The sequence below is a fragment of the Kogia breviceps genome, chromosome 4 (assembly GCF_026419965.1).
Source record: "Kogia breviceps isolate mKogBre1 chromosome 4, mKogBre1 haplotype 1, whole genome shotgun sequence".
Classification (NCBI taxonomy): domain Eukaryota; kingdom Metazoa; phylum Chordata; class Mammalia; order Artiodactyla; family Physeteridae; genus Kogia; species Kogia breviceps.
Window position 1 is genome coordinate 171,270,146 of NC_081313.1, and position 14,185 is coordinate 171,284,330.

General features: G+C 46.6%; 1 protein-coding gene across 2 annotated transcripts in view; it reads right to left on the minus strand.

Moving 5' to 3' along the window:
• Positions 1-8,778: 8,778 nt before the first annotated feature.
• Positions 8,779-14,185, minus strand: part of SUGP2 (SURP and G-patch domain containing 2) — a 43,548-nt gene continuing 38,141 nt past the window's right edge. The window contains exons 11-12 of one of the 2 annotated variants that reach the window (XR_010840420.1): positions 13,287-13,356; positions 8,779-9,040 (exon numbers count right to left, since the gene is read on the minus strand). The gene's annotated coding sequence lies outside the window, so the exon portion shown is untranslated. Of the gene's footprint in view, positions 9,041-13,286; positions 13,357-14,185 lie in introns of those variants that run through there. The other variant, XM_067032526.1, reaches the window with a different exon arrangement.

The following is a 14,185-nucleotide window of genomic DNA, read 5'->3' on the forward strand; positions in this document are numbered from 1 at the left end:
AACTAAGATCCTGCATATCATGTGGCATGGCCAAAAATTTTAAAAATAAAATCAATAAAATTTATATGGAATCTCAAGGGAACCTGAATAGCCAAAACAATCTTGAAAAAGAAGAACAAATTTAGAGGACTCACACTTCCTGATTTCAAAACTTCTTACAAGGGTGCAATAATCAGAGTAGTATGGCATTAGCATGAAAACAGACAAATAGACCAATGGAATAAAGATTCCAGAAATAAACCCTCAAATATATGGTCAAATGATTTTTGATAGAGATGCTAAGATCATTCAATGGGGAAAAGGACAGGGTTTTCAACAAAACAGCTGGTTCTGGAAAAACTGGATCTCCACGTGCAAAAGAATTAAGCTGGAACTTTACCTAACATCACATGCAAAAATTAACTCAAAACAGGACTTCCCTGGTGGTCCAGTGGTTAAGACTTCGCCTTCCAATGCAGGGGGCACGGGTTCGATCCCTGGTTGGGGAGCTAAGATCCAACATACCTCATGGCCAAAAAACCAAAACACACACACAACAAGAAGCAATATGTAAGAAATTCAATAAAGACTTAAAAAAAATTAACTCAAAATGGATCAGAGACCTGAATGTAAGAGGAAAAAAATTAAGAAAACATAGGGCAAAAGCTTCACGACTCTGGATTTGGCAATTCCGTGGACATGACTCCAAAAACACAGCCAACAAAAGAAAATAATATATAAAATGAAATTCATAAAAATTAAAATTTTGGGGCTTCCCTGGTGGCACAGTGGTTGAGAATCCGCCTGCCGATGCAGGAGACACGGGTTCGTGCCCTGGTCCGGGAAGATCCCACATTCCGCAGAGCAACTAAGCCCGTGAGCCATGGCCGCTGAGCCTGTGCGTCCGGAGCCTGTGCTCCGCAACGGGAGAGGCCACAACAGTGAGAGGCCCGCATACCGCAAAAAAAAAAAAAAAAAAAAAAATTAAAATTTTGTGTACAAAAGGAAACAATCAAGAGAGTAAAAAGGCAACTCGCAGAATCAGAGAAAAGATTTGCAAGTCATATATCTGATGAGGGATTAGTACACAAAATATATAAAGAATTACAACTTAAAGACAAAAAGACAAACAACCCCATTTTGGGGCAAAGAATTTGAACAGACATGTCTTCAAAGATGATACACAAATGGCCAATAAGCACATGAAAAGATGCTCAGCATCATTAGTTATCAGGGAAATGCAAATCAAAATCACAGTGAGGGCTTCCCTGGTGGCGCAGTGGTTGAGAGTCCGCCTGCCGATTCAGGGGACGCGGGTTCGTGCCCCGGTCCGGGAAGATCCCACATGCCGCGGAGCGGCTGGGCCCGTGAGCCATGGCCGCTGAGCCTGCGCGTCCGGAGCCTGTGCTCCGCAACGGGAGAGGCCACAACAGTGAGAGGCCCGCGTACCGCAAAAAAAAAAAAAGAAAAAAAGAAAAAAAGAAAAAAGAAAATCACAGTGAGATATCACTTCACACTCATTGGGGTGTTTATAATAAAAACAAAAGGAAAATAATGCATTGTTGAGGATGTGTAGAAATTGGAACCCATGTGCACTGCTCGTGGGAATGTAAAATGGTGCAGCTGCTGTGGAAAGCAGTATGGTGGTTCCTCAAAAAATTAAGCATAGTATCACCACATGATCCAGCAATTCCACCTCTGGGTGTGCCCAAAGAACTGACAGCAGGGACCTGAAGAGATATTTGTACACCATGTTTATAGCAGCATTTTTTTTGCAACAGACAAAAGATAGAAGCAACCCAAGTGTTCATTGATGGATGAATGGATAAACAAAAGAGAACATTAGCCTTTAAAAGGAATGAAGTTTTGACACATTCTACGATATGGATGAATCTTGAAGACATTATGCTTAGTGGCGATAGCCAGTCGCAAAAGGACAAATACTGCATGATCCCACTTAACGTGCACCTAGAATGGTCAGATTCATAGAGACAGAAAGGATGGTGGGTGTCAGAGGCTGAGGGAAATGGCACTAAAGAGTTGTTTAATGGGGACAGGGTTTCATTCAGTTTTGCATGGTGAAAAGAGTTCTGGAGGTGAATGGTGGTGATGGTTGCACAACAAAATGAATATATTGTACTTAACGCTGCTGAACTTAAAAATTGTTATGATGGTAAATTTTATGTTGTATTTTACAAAAATCTTTTAAATTTAATTTTTAATTTTATATTGGAGTACGGTTGATTTACAATATTGTGTTAGTTTCAGGTGTATAACAAAGTGATTCAGTTATACGTATACACATATGCATTCTTTTTGAGATTCTTTTCCCATACAGGTTATTACAGAATATTGAGTAGAGTTCCCTGTGCTATACAGTAACCAAAAATTTTTTTGAAGGATAAATACTTTATGATTCCACTTATGTGAGGAACCTATAGTAGTCAAATTCATAGAGAGAGAAAGCAGAGAATTTACCAGGGGCTGCAGGGATGGGGATGGGAAGTTAATGTTTAATGGGGACAGAGGTTCAATTCGAGAAGATGAAAAAGTTCTGGAGATGGATGGTGGTGATGGCTGCATAAGAGTGTGAATATACTTAGTGCCACTGAACTGTACACTTAAAAATGGTTAGGATGGTAAATTTTATGTTATATATATTTCACCAATGGACAAACTAAAAAAAAGTAATAATGTAAGAGCAGTATGAAGATTGAGGTCCTACTGTGCGCTGCCTTGTGTGGACCCACACAGCACTTCCTCACCAAGTCTAACCGTGGTTCCCATTGCTCAGGTGAGGAACATGAGGCTCAGTGATGTCCCGTGTCCCACAGTGGGTGGGGCAGAGTTCAGGCCTCCCCCAGGGGGTACCATCAGGTGGATGGTCTCCCCGAGCCTCCAACTTCTCATCTCTAAGATGAGCCCCCAGTGGGGCTGCTGTGAGGTTTATAGCACTGCACCTTAGGCAAGATCCTTCCACGTCATCAGTACAACCTCTTACAAGAATGTTTGGCTTTCCAATTCTCACCAGTCCTGAAGAGCAAATAAGTGTCAAAAGATAGAACATTCCTGAGAGGAGCTGAATTCTCTATGGCATGTCCCAACAGGGCATGTCTCCTTGGCACACATGTGGCTTTTAAGCTTTTTCACATTCCTTGAAGGAGAGTTGACAAATGTCAACAAACTGGAGAAGAATCCCAACTTCTAAAAGAATCACAACTCCTCAAATCCAGTCTCAGATGTAGAAGGGAGGGACATGCTTGGGGGCTGCGCAGCAGCAGGTGAAAGATTTGACCTCACAAGTTCATGTAGAAATGTAAAAATGCCTTATAGACAAAGATGGAGCTGTACTGCAGGAAGAGATCCAAGCGGCATCTGTCCCAGTTCTCCTTGGCTAGGCCAGCCAGATGTATGTCTGTGTGGTTGACAGTCTGGATCCAACATGGAAACCAAGAAGAGGTGACTCAGACTGTGACTCAACTATCTGACTACATGCTCACCTGTGTTAAATAAATGATGACGGTGTGATCCATCATTCACAGGTGATATCCGGGGTCCCCCAAAAGTCCCCAACCTTTGGGAAACAGAACTGGATGCAGACATCCTCAGAGGGCTCTGTTTGAAGGTAGGGAGTGCTTCTGGAGGAGGGACCCTTTGAGTGGAGTCTTGAAAGTTGAATAGGAGTTCAAACAGAGAGGTTTGGTAGAGCAAACTAGGCAAGGGAACAACTTGCGTTTGGAAAAGAGTGAGCAATGAGACAGCTCCCAGTCTGAAGGGCTCTGGAAAATCAGCAGAAGGGTTGGAATGTTCTCTTGAGGGCAATTGGGAGCCATAGAGAATGTGAGAGGAGGGGAGTCCCATAACCAAACTTACATGTTTAAAAGATTCCTCTGAAGGCTGCTGTGGGGGATGGAATGGATGGAGTGAGGGTGGAGGCTGCAGGAATGGCTCAGGCAAGCAATAGGAGAGGACCAGGAAAGCAGTGGGATCAGTGTCTCCATGGTGACATCAAAACTCTGGGGAGAGGAGGGGAAGTAATTCATGAGTCCAGAGTCATGGTTTGAAGGGTGAGAGAATGATGAGAAGGGGATGTGGCTCTTTATTCATTCACTCGACAAGCAGTTACTGAGAGAAAGGTGTTGTGGGAACCGTGGATGAGGCAGTAATCAAGGCAAAAAAAAATCCCACCTTCATGGCTCCATACTCCAGAGGGGGAAGCATAAAATAAAATAAAATTGTTTCAAATCCTGGGTGGTAAAACAGGTGATGTCATAGAGGCTGACAATAGTGGAGAGAGCTTCCTGGGGGCGGTGAAAGTTAAGTTTAGCCTAGGGACGAGGAGAAACTGGCCATGGGTAAAATGGTGGGAAAAGCATTCCAGTCAGAAGAAACTGCCAGTGCAAAGGCCCTGGGGTAGGAAGAAGGTTTTCATGTTTGGGGAATGGCAAGATGGAGCCCGTTTTCCCTGCCAGACTGTCTGCCAGGGGAGAGGGGTTGGCTTTCCACTGGGAGCAGGGAGAGGAGGCAGCCATCTCTATGCAACAGCTCCCCAGTGGTCCCACAGGGGGTGGGAGGCATTGGTGCCACAGACATTCACAGTCAGGTCACTGACCTTGTGCAGCCCAAGGAGGTATTTCCTGAAATAACTCCTGGAAGAGATCAGAGGCCTGAACCGATGGTCAGAGCTCAGCATGACAGTTTAGCAACTCACACTCATCCCAGACTGATGTACCTGGAAACTCTTAAATCGGCCCCACCCCCATCCCCACAGCCCTTGGCCCAGATCTTGCCATTTCCTGCCTGGACTGGGGCCTTGACCCCCGCTGCCCCCATCTAGGGGTGCTGAGAGACCCATATCAGTCAGTGACAAGTTTTTCTATGGTTAGTATATCCAACCATATGACTCTTCTGCCCTAAAACCTACTATGGCTCCCCATGGCCCTGGGGCAAAGTCCAGAGCCTTGGCTGGCCTTGGAGCTCTCGTCCTTGCTGACATCTCCACTGCCTTCCCATAGATATCCTGCATGCTTCCCTTCTGGCTCCCTCCATCCAGATGCAGCCGGTCAACATGCCTCCATGTTCTCTCCTTTGCGGCCAGGGAACATCACAGCAGTCTTCTCAGAGGAGGTGGCATTCTCATGGATGGTTTGTGGTGGGGTGGGGACCCAGAAACATACTGATGGTTTAAATTTATGTGTCAACTTCATCAGGCAATGGTGCCCAGCGGTTTAGTCTAAATGGTGCTGTGAAAGTATTTTCTAGGGACTTCTCTGGTGGTCCAGTGGTTAAGACTCTGCACTTCCAATGCAGTGGGCAGCAGGTGAAATGCAAGTTTGATCCTTGGTTGGGGAACTAAGATCCCACGTGCCACGCAGTGCAGCCAAAAAAAAAAAAAAAAAAATAGAAAGTATTTTCTAGATGTGGTTAACATCTCCAATCATTTGACCTTAAGGAAAGGAAGTTATCCTCGAGACTCTGGGTGGGGCTTATCTAATCAACTGAACGCTTTAAGAGCAAAAACTGAGTCTCCTGGGATAAAAGAATTCTCCTCAAGACTGCAACATAGAAACCCTAAGCCAATTCCTTGAAACAAATCTCTTCATATGGGACTTTCCTGGTGGCACAGTGGTTAAGAATCCGCCTGCCAATGCAGGGGACATGGGTTCAAGCCCTGGTCCAGGAAGATCCCACGTGCCGCAGAGCAACTAAGCTGGTACACCACAACTACTGAGCCTGCACTTTAGAGCCCGCGAGCCACAACTACTGAGCCCACATGCCTAGAGCCCATGCTCTGCATCAAGAGAAGCCACTACAAGGAGAAGCCCGCGCACCACAACGAAGAGTAGCCCCCACTCACCACAGCTAGAGAAAACCCGTGCACGGCAATGCACACCAATGCGGCCAAAAATAAAATCAAAATATAAAATTAACTTAAATTTAAAAATAAAAATTTTTAAAAATCTTTGGACTTCTCTGGTGGTACAGTGGTTAAGAATTCGCCTACCAGTGCAGGGGGACACAGGTTTGAGCCCTGGTCTGGGAAGATCCCACATGCCGCGGAGCAACTAAGCCCATGTGCCACAACTACTGAGCCTGCACTGCAGAGCCCATGAGCCACAACTACTGAGCCCGCGTGCCACAACTACTGAAGCCTGTGCACCTAGAGCTCGTGCTCCGCAACAAGAGAAGCCACAGCAGTGAGAAGCCCCCGCTCGCCGCAACTAGAGAAAGCCCACGTGCAGCAACAAAGACCCAACGCTGCCAAAAAAATAAATAAATAAAACCTTACTTTAAAAAAATCTTCATATATATAATATACATATATCATGTTGATTCTGCTTCTCTAGAAAGCCCTGACTGATACATGGACCTGGAGGCCTGGCAGTGGGGGAAGGCAGGGCTTGCTTTTTATTTTATTTATTTTTAAATTTTTTTGGCTGCACAGCATGTGGGATCTTAGTTCCCCGACGAGGGACTGAACACATGCCCCTGCATTGGAAGCACAGAGTCTTAACCACTGGGTCGCCGGGGAAGTCCAGGGCTTGTTTTTTATTTTCATTTTTTAATAAATTTATTATTAGTAAAAAAAATTTTGGGGGGCTGAATTGGGTCTTTGTTGCTGTGTGCGGGCTTTCTCTGGTTGCGGCAAGTGGGGCTACTCTTTGTTGCATTGCGCAGGCTTCTCCTTGCAGTGGCTTCTCTTGTTGCAGAGCACATGCTCTAGGAGCAAGGGCTTCAGTAGTTGTGGCATGCAGGCTCAGTAGTTGTGGCACGCGAGCTCTAGAGCACAGGCTCAGTAGTTGTGGAGCACAAGCTTAGTTGCTCCGCGGCATGTGGGATCTTCCCGGACCAGGGCTTGAACCTGTGTCTCCTGCATTGGCAGGCGGATTCTTAACCACTGCACCACCAGGGAAGTTCCAGGGCTTGTTTTTTAGAGATGAGATTTCCTTGACAAAGTGAGAGTGTCCAGAGGCAAGAACAGCCTACCTCGGCCTTTCCTGACTGGACACAGGCCAGGCCCTCAGCCTCAGATGCCACCCAAGACACCTGCCGACCAAGGACATGCATTCGAGGCCTCAGGTTTCACAGTCCTGGGCACAGGCTACCCCCAACGTGCTGACCCAGCCCACCACCCTCAATAAAATAAACCCAGGGCAGGATGCCTCTAGATCAGCCCCCACCAAAACCCCAAGGTCTGATCCAGATCACATATCTATGTGTTTCCAGCCCCATGGACAGGGCTGTCTTTGGTCCCAAAAGCCCTGAGGGGTGGACCAGTTGGCCTCAAAGAACAAAAATTTCATTTTGGAGAGATCCAGGAGAGAGGAACTGATTACACCAGCTGACAATGAAAGGGCAGTTTCTACTCATGGGGCCCTGAGGTCCTTACAAGGCAAACCGAGGAATCCAGAAGTCTCTGTGGTCCCCTTCACAGATGAGCCAGTGGGGGCAGATTCCAGCCCACATTCCTGATTTCAAAGCCTGTGAGGTTGGCGCGTTCATTTACCCAAGCCAGGTGACTCTTTGCAGTTTAACAGGGTTCAATATAACCATGAACATTTACTGTGAGTCCTCAGGACATACCCAAGAGAAGTGAAAACATACATCCAAGTACATGTTCACATCAGCACTATTCACAGGGGGCAAAAGGTGGAAACAACTCAAGTGTCCATCAACAGAAGAATGGACAAATAAAATCTGGTCTAACCACACAATGGAATATTATTCAGCCATCAAAAAGAATGGAGCACTGATACATGCTACGATATGGATGAACCTTGAAGACATGCGTAGTGAGAGAAGCCAGACACAAAAGCCCACATGGAGTATGAACCCATTTATATGATCCTATTTATATGAAATGTCCAGAAGAAGCAAATCCATAGACAGAAAGTAGATTAGTGGGACTTCCCTGGTGGCACAGTGGTTAAGAATCCGCCTGCCAATTCAGGGAACACGGGTTTGATTCCTGGTCTGGGAAGATCCCACATGCCGCGGAGCAACTAAGTCTGTGTGCCACAACTACTGAGCCTGCACTCTAGAGCCTGCGAGCCACAACTACTGAGCCCTCATGCCACAACTACTGAAGCCCGCGTGCCTAGAGCCCGTGCTCAGCAACAAGAGAAGCCACCACAATGAGAAGCCTGCGCACCACAACGAAGAGTAGCCCCCACTTGCTGCAACTAGAGAAAGCCCACGCAAAGCAACAAAGACCCAACACAGCCAATAAACAAACAAACAAACAAACAAATAAATAAATAAATATTTTCCATCTCTCAAACCACACACACAAAAAAAAGCTAAAAAAATAAAAGAAAGTAGATTAGTGGTTGCCAGGGGTTGTGGGGAGGAGGCGTGGCAATGACTGAAATGGGCACAGCGTTTATTTTGGGGGTGGTGAAAGTGTTCTAAAATTGATCTTGGTGATGGCTGCACACATCTGTGAATATCCTAAAATCCATTGAACTACATATTTAAATGGACGAATTGAATGATATGTGGATTACATCTCAATAAAGCTGTTTTTAAAAATGTTCCCCCAAACCTTCACATTTACTGAGCACCCACTATATGTCAGGCACTGTGCTGGGTGCTAGAACAGAGCCCATAGAGGGACACAGAGTCATAAACAGATGACCATAGTACTGGAGGATTCCTTTCTTACAGCACAGAGAGGAGAAAGATGTAGCATTTGTGTGGACATGTGAAGTATGGAGGAAGGAGTCTGTGTATTGGGTTTTGATGGATGAATAGGAGTTTGCCAAGTTGAAGTTGGGGACTGAGGGTGAATTCAACTTTGTAAAATTTAATAAACAAAATAAACATAATTTTAAAAATGAAAATGAATGCAGCCTTATTTGTCTGCATGAACTAAAGGAGTGTATATTTGGACACTTCACAACCCACCCCAAACCATGCCTGGCTCACCCATGTCAATTTCTAAGTGACGTTGTTTATGTCTTCAGCAAAGACAGTGCTGTAAACTGGCATATCAGTCTCTTCGTTCGTCAGGAATGTGGAGAAATCCGAAAATTCGGCTGCCCGCACTCCTAGTTGCTGTCTATGAAGATAAACAAAAGATCAAGAGGCAGGCGTGACCAAGACCCTCCCCCGAGGACCCGCCTTCTCTCAGCTAGGCTGGATTCTCTCTGGCCTTCCATCTCCCAGCGTGGCCAGTGCGCGGCTCTGGCGGGTGGCCACGAGAGTGAGAAGGACCGACGTTCTCGTCCAAAAATAAATCGTGGCCCTGAATGGGTAAATAATAAACTAGGGCGGAGGAGGGGGCTGGGGAGGGGCTGAGGGGAAAGAGAGAATTGTGATTTTCCTGGGAGGATGAATGCAGCCTTCAGAGGCTGACCTCCCAGGGCTGGGCTGGCAGCCACATGCTGCGCCTCTGCTGTGCCTCCAGCTGCTCCCAACCACCTGACACCTTCCCTGCTGGGTCTTGACTCCTGATCCTGATACCTCTCCCAAAGTGGACCCCATCAGCACTCAGAAAAGTCCTTTCCTTGCACTCTTAATGTAGATCCTACTTTTTGTAAACCCAGCGTGACTTTTGACTGTTCACTGAGTGCAATATGCTCCCTCCCTATGACCCATTTTACAGAGGAGGAAACTGAGGCTCAGAAAAGGGAAGAGAGCAAAGACTGGAATTCAGTGGTGAGGGGCGTGCATCCAGCAGTCCCTGGAGGGTGACTGGCTCTATCCTGCCGGGACATCTGGGAACACCTTATGCTTTGATCAGGGCTACCCTGGGGGATGTCAACTCAAGGCACTTCTGGCCTTCTGTTGGTCATGCAGGCAACAGGTGCTCCAGCAGCCCAGGGGAGCCCCTGGCAAGCACAGTCAATCACAAAGGTGCCTGTTGTTAAACAGGGAGCGGGATGGAGGAGTGTGGATGGAGCAGCACAGTGTCTATTTGCATTCCTGTCCTTCTAAGTTGCTCTTTTAAAAGTATACATTGGAGGGCTTCCCTGGTGGCGCAGTGGTTGGGAGTCCACCTGTCGATGCAGGGGGCACGGGTTTGTGCCCCGGTCCGGGAAGATCCCACATGCCACGGAGCGGCTGGGCCCGTGAGCCATGGCTGCTGGGCCTGCGCGTCCAGAGCCTGTGCTCCGCAATGGGAGAGGCCATAACAGTGAGAGGCTCACGTACCGCAAAAAAAAAAAAAAAAAGAAGAAGTATACATTGGAGAAGTCAGATGTAAAAGGCCACATGTTGTATGATCCCATTTATATGAAATGTCCAGAACAGGCAAATCCATAGAGACAGAAAGCAGACTGGTGGTTGCCAGGGGCTGGGGGACAGGGAATGGGGAGCAACTGCTAATGGGGACAGGGTTTCCTTTTGGGATGATGAAAATGTTCTGGAACTACATAGAGGTGATGGTTATACAACATTGTGAATGTGCTAACTGCCATGGAATTAAACACTTTAAAATGGTAACTATGTTATGTAACTTTTACCACAATTTTTAAAAAGCATAAATTGGGCTATGCCCCTTCTGTGCTCTGAAGCCTTCCGTGATTCCCCATTGCCTTAGGACAAAATCTATACTTGTCTCCCACCCCAGAAACCCCTCACCCTTGTCTCCCTCCCTCCTATCTTAATCTCACTCCTCTTCCCACAGCTGAGATCATTTGCACCTCAGGGCCTTTGCACATGCCACTCCCTCTGCCTGGCATGCCCTTATTCATCCTTCAGTTCTCCAGTGAAATGTTATCTCCCAGACTAGGCTCCATTATGGGCCTCTCTTTGTACCTTGGATGTTTCCTTCAAATCACTGACTGCAGTTTGTATTGGGTGGGCCAAAAAGTGCCTTCGGTTTTTTGTTTTTTGGCTGCGTTCGGTCGTTGCTGTGCGCGGGCTTTCTCTAGTTGTGGCAAGCAGGGGCTACTCTTCGTTGTGATGTGTGGGCTCCTCATTGCAATGGCTTCTCTTGTTGTGGAGCGTGGGCTCTACAGCACGCAGGCGTCAGTACTTGTGGCACGTGGGCTCAGTAGTTGTAGTCCACGGGCTCTAGAGTGCAGACTCAGTAGTTGTGGCGCATGGGCTTAGTTGCTCCACGGCATGTGGCATCTTCCCAGACCAGGGATCAAACCTGCGTCCCCTGCACTGGCAGGCGGATTCTTATCCACTGAGCCACCAAGGAAGTCCCGCTTTGGTTTTTTAAGTAAAAACAAAAGACACATTTTCATTTTCACCAAGAACTTTACTGAGCAACATATTCACCATTTTGTTCCACTACTTTCTGCCATTTTTCAGGCAACTTCATAATTCTATCTTCCCAAAACTTTTTATCTTTTTGAGCAAAGAATTGTTCCAGGTGCCTTTTACAGTCTTCCAGGAAAATTAAATTTTTTCCATTAATAGAATTTTGAAAAGACCGAAATAAATGGAAATCCGAATGTACAATGTCTGGTGAATACAGTGGATGAATCAGAACTTCCCAGCCAGGCTGTTAACAGTTTTTGCCTGGTCATCAAAGAAACGTGGTCTTGCGTTATCCTACTGGAAGATTTTTTTTAAATTCTTTATTTATTTTTATTTTTGGTTGTGTTGGGTCTTCGCTGCTGTGCGTGGTCTTCTCATTGTGGTGGCCTCCCCCGCTGCAGAGCACGGGCTCCAGGCGCGTGGGCCTCAGCAGCTGTGGCGCGCAGGTGCAGCAGTTGTGGCACGCGGGCTCCAGAGCGCAGGCTCAGCGGCCGCAGCACACGGGCCCAGTGGCTCCGCGGCACGTGGGATCCTCCTGGACCAGGGCTCAAACCTGCGTCCCCGGCACTGGCAGGCGGACTCACAACCACAGCGCCACCAGGGAAGCCCCCGGGTGGAAGATTATGTGTTTTCTTTTTTGTTGTTTTAAAGATTTATTTTTCATTTATTTTATTTTTGGCCGAGTCGGGTCTTAGTTGCAGCACGCAGGATCTTCGTTGTGGTGTGAGGGCTTCTCTCTAGTTGTGACACATGGGCTCCAGGGCGTGTGGGCTCTGTAGTTTGTGGCACACGGGCTCTAGTTGAGGCATACGAGCTCTGTAGTTGTGGCACATGAGCTCAGTAGTTGTGGCACGCGGACTTAGTTGCCCTGTGGCATCTTACTTCCCTGACCAGGGATCGAACCCGCATCCCCTGCATTGTAGGGTGGATTCTTTACCACTGGACCACCAGGCAAGTCCCAGATTATGTGTTTTCTGTTGACTAATTCTGGATGCGTTTCATCAAATGCATCCAATTAGACCAAATTCATCAGTTGGTCTAATTGGGAGCAGTACTTGTTGGAATTAATTGTTTGGTTTTTCTGGAAAGAGATCATAATAGAGAACTCCCTTCCAATCCCATCATATATGCAACATCACCTTCTTTGGATGAAGACTGGCCTTTGGTGTGGTTGGTGGTGGTTCATTTCGCTTGCCCCATGATCTCTTCTGTTCCACATTGTTATACAGTATCCATTTTTCATCACCTGTTACAATTTGTTTTTAAAACAGAACGTTTTCATTACCTTTCATTAGCGGATTGCATACGGAAATATGGTCAGAAGGTTTTTTTCACTTAACTTATGTGGAACCCAAACATCAAAGCAAGTCACATAACCAAGCTGGTGCAAATGATTTTCATCACTTGATTTGGATATTATGAGTATGTTGGCTATCTCCCGTGTAGTATAACATTCATTGTCCTCAATTATTGTTTCGATTCGATCACTATCAATTTCAGCCGGTCTACCCGACCGTGGAGCATCGTCCAGCGAGAAATCTCCAGCACGAAACTTCGCAAACCACTTCTGACACGTTCGATCAGTCACAGCACCTTCTCCATACACTGCACAAATCTTTTTGTGTGTTTCAGTTGCATTTTTACCTTTCTTTAAATAATAAAGCGTAATATGCCGAAAATGTTGCTTTTTTTCTTCCGTCTTCAATATTAAAATGGCTACACAAATTTTGATGTTTTTTTTTAAATGCACGCCAATATGACAGCTGTCACAATCTAACAAAATTGTTTTGAATGAAGTTAAAGACAACTAATTGCTACTAGAGCCATCTTATGGAAAAAAACCCAAACTTTTTGGCCCACCCAATAATTTCATACTGGTTTTAGATCTTGGAAGGAAAGTTCCACCCGGAAGGAGCAGTTAGGTGTTTCTCAAATATGTAGTGAATGAATGAGTGGGCGAATGAATGAGTGAGTGAATGAGTGAACCAACAGATAGATGGACAGAGGCTACTGAGAGACTGCCAGGGAGTTGCTGGAGGGACTTTCATGGCAGCCTACAAACAGCGGTCCTGGAGGAAGCAATGTTTACTCACCCATTTGACACAGGAAGAGACTGTCTTGATTCACATCTGGTGCTTTTTTCTCCTAAGACCACAGCTGCCTCTGAAACAAAGACCGACAATTGCCGCCAGCACATGCTTCATCATTTTAACTTCCTTTGAATGTTCTTCAATGGGTTTTCTTTTCAAACTGCATAAGCATGCACTCTTGGTGTGCCCAGGCACATGGCTGGGGAAGGGATGGGAAGAGCTTCTCCCTCGCCCCCACCCCCACATTCCCCGTGACTCAGACAGTTTGGAGCAGACCCCTCTCACTCTCTGCGTGGGGGAATCTGTCTACATTTTATATATTTTCTACAAAAATCACATCACACTTTGGGTTTTGTCCTTCAGGGTCTCTTTTGTGAAAAACGTCATTCATATTTTACATCCAAAGACCCCTTAACTTCTCCCTACCTTCCCTCTATTTGCTTTGTTCCCGGGATTCCGCCTCATATCTGTGGACACTGAGAGTCATGCCCTGGGTTGACCTCAGTGGGTTTGCCCCATGAGGGAGAGGATCATGGCTTTCAAAGACACTGGCCCAGATCAGTTGGCGAAAATGGCTGGAATATGGAGCAACCCTGAGGAAAACAGCTTGGCAGTTCCTCCAAAGATTAAAAGTAGAGTTGCTATAGGATCCCGTAATTCCACTCTTATGTATAGACCCCAAAGAATTGAAAACAGGTGTTCAAGCCAAAACTTATACACGAGTGTTTTGTTTTGCGGTACGCGGGCCTCTCACTGCTGTGGCCTCTCCCGCTGCGGAGCACAGGCTCTGGACGCGCAGGCTCAGCGGCCATGACTCATGGGCCCAGCCGCTCCACGGCATGTGGGATCCTCCCCGACCAGGGCACAAACCCGCGTCCCCTGCATCGGCAGGCGGACTCTCA